The following is a 2,874-nucleotide window of genomic DNA, read 5'->3' as shown; positions in this document are numbered from 1 at the left end:
CCCTCGCTTTCCTCCGCTGCTGGCTGCGGGCTGCGCGTCTGGGTGTCGTCCCCGTCTCGGACAGAACCGGCTCGAGTTCACCCTGCGTCGCAGACCTGCTGTGCATGGATGAATTATATAGTAGGACCTTCTTTATGGGGTCGTTACGAAGAGTCAAACACTTGCACACTGTAGGCGCTCAGCGTATCATTATCACTAATAAGAATATTATTATCTCTTGGCAAAAGACCTGAAGGGAAGAGAGGAAGCTGGTCCTTCCAGCTTTGCTTAAAACCCTCTGTCGCCAGCTTGGCCTGTAACGGTGCTAAAGGGTTCACATCGCACCTCTGTTTTGGGGGGCAAATGACAACCCCTTATGCTGTGTATGGTTCATCTGTAAATCGGGAGTATGAATTACGTCGACCTCGTCGGATTGTTGTGAGTTAAATGAATTCTAAATCCCGGAGCTCCCACCGTGCCTTGCCCACGGCGAGAGGCCCAGGCCGGTAATCCCAGCCCTCTGGGAGGCTGTGAGGAGGGACAGCGCGAGTTTGGGTTCAGTTCCCAGTGCGGAGAGGAGGCTGATACAATAATCCTTCTGTCTCCCCGTTTCTCTGCATCCCTTGGTTTTCTCCTTCCTCTTCCTCATCGCCTGGCTCAGGCTGGATGTGCCAGCGCCCCGGATACCAAGGTAAAGCGTAGGCGCTACCTGGCCAAGCAGGCGCTCATAGAAAAGTGGGGAGCGCTGCTTCGGGTCAGCAGAGCCGCAGGAGGCTGGCCCCACCCGCACCCCACTGACTGCTCCCCTTAGCCAGCCCTCTGTGGCTTCGCCCAGGGGGCCTGGCTGGATTCGCTGTAGTTTCCACGGCCCTTCATCGGGCCCCGCCCCGCCCCGCCCCCTTCGCCTGCTAAGTGTGCTTACTGGCTAGATGCAGGCTTTGTGTTTGAGGGCCAGCCCCCCCACCTGGCCAAGCATTTGTCTTTTCTTTTCTTTTCTTTTTTTTGAGACAAGGTCTCACTCTGTAGTTGAGACTGACCTGGAACTCACTATGTAGCCCACGCTGATCTGGAACTCACAGCGATCCTCCTGCCTCAGCCTCCCGAGTGCTGGAATTATAAGAATGTGCCACCACCCCTGACTGGCCAAGCACGCTCCCTTTGGCTTGGGGTCCTCTGGCTTCCAGCTAGGTGTCTGGGCAGTGCCTTGGCCGAGGATGAAGAGGTTAGAGTTCTACACACTCCCTGCCTTCTGCTCTCTGAGGTGCTGACGGTCAGCTTATCTCTGTGCCGCAGTGTGTGACCTTCCCGTGGCCACCTGTTCAGTGTGTCCTCACTAGCGATACTGCCAGGGGTGGGGTGCAGAGTGGATTCAAGGGCCAGTGGCCATCAGGTGAGAGCTCATAGGGGTCAGGCCACAGAGACCCCTGCTTGTATGTTCATGGGGGTCTGTGGTGTGTGAACCATACTCAAAGTGTTTAACTGGTCAACTGAGTCATCTCCGGACAGCCTTCCATGCTGCTTACTGGACCATCCCACAAGCTGGGGGTGGCAGTGTCCAGCAGTGGTTAAGGACAACGGTTACTGGAGTCAGCCAGACTTGGGTTTTAGTATTGGTTCTTACTCACTAGGAGACCTTGGGTGATTTATTTAATCCCTTGAAACTTAATTTCCTCATCCTTAAAATGATGGAATTTCAAGGTGGCGCACGTCTGTAATCCCAGCACTCGGGAGGCTGAGGCAGGAGGATCACTGTGAGTTCGAGACCAGCCTGGGCTACATAGTGAGTCCCAGGTCAGTCTCTACTACACAGTGAGACCCTGTCTCAAAAAACCAATAAGTAAATAAATAAGAATAAAATGCTGGGATTTCACAGGAATTCCAGCGGGCAATGTGGGTGACTTACCTCGAGCTCAGCTGCTAAGTGGCTACAGTCACAGTGTGAGCCTCCTAGCGTGGTGGAGACAAGATGAGTGGATGCATGTGCAGTTCTCAGAGCCGTGCCTGGCAGGAGCATTTGTATTTACTAGCAGGGTACTTAAATAAATGGCAGGTGATAGTACAAGAAAAGTGGCTTCCCCTTCTGCAGGCTTGGCATGGGAAAATTGCACACCAGGCACAGGCAGGGTGGACATCGGTTATTTGAACTGTGCTTGAGAGCACTCCGTGTGGAAGTCTGGGAAGGCTTCGTGGTGGAGGAGGCTACTGGAGGTGAAGTGGCCAAGGTAAGGGTGGGTGGCCTGTGAGATGCGGCCATGCTAGAGGGGATTCCTGGGTGGTGCCAACACCACATCTCCGATTTTCAGGGTTGGCTTCCACCTGGAAACATCCAGCTGAGTGCTCCCTTTGGTACCAGGGATCAAACTCGGGACCTTGGCTGAGCTAAATCCCCGGCCCTGAGGGTTCTCATTTTACAGACTCAGTAACAGGCTCTCGGAGAGGGTGAGCCGAGGTCTCAGGGTCCCTGATAACTCCGAGGCTCGGGATGTTCCCTGGCCCCAGTAAGTCCCCTGAGCACCCCTGACATTTGGGAACCCCCAGAAGAGGGGTGACTTGTCTTCTAGGAGCAGAAGAGGTGCCTCCCTCTTCGTTAGGTCCTCTGTCTGGGGTCCCTGAGAGCCTCTCCCAGGCATAGGACTCCCATTGTTCCAGCCCCCCTCTTGTACCCCAGACTGGCCAAACCGGTTCTGGGAAGGGGGGCGGGGAGCAGGCACGTCGAGACAGCCCGCCTGCATCCCGCGACGTGCCGGCCCCACACAATACCCCGGAGCTTTCGCCGCCCAGCTCAGGGGCCATGCTGACATCGCCCCCTGAGGACTTGGCTGCAGCCCCAGAGCCCCCAGGGCGGCCCGGAGCCCTGGACTGTGCCCGCAGCTGGACGGAGATCCCTGGCTGAGG

Source organism: Fukomys damarensis, unplaced genomic scaffold (genome assembly GCF_012274545.1).
Source record: "Fukomys damarensis isolate Sample0158 unplaced genomic scaffold, DMR_v1.0_HiC HiC_scaffold_23, whole genome shotgun sequence".
NCBI lineage: Eukaryota > Metazoa > Chordata > Mammalia > Rodentia > Bathyergidae > Fukomys > Fukomys damarensis.
Note: the sequence above shows the minus strand (reverse complement) of the source record.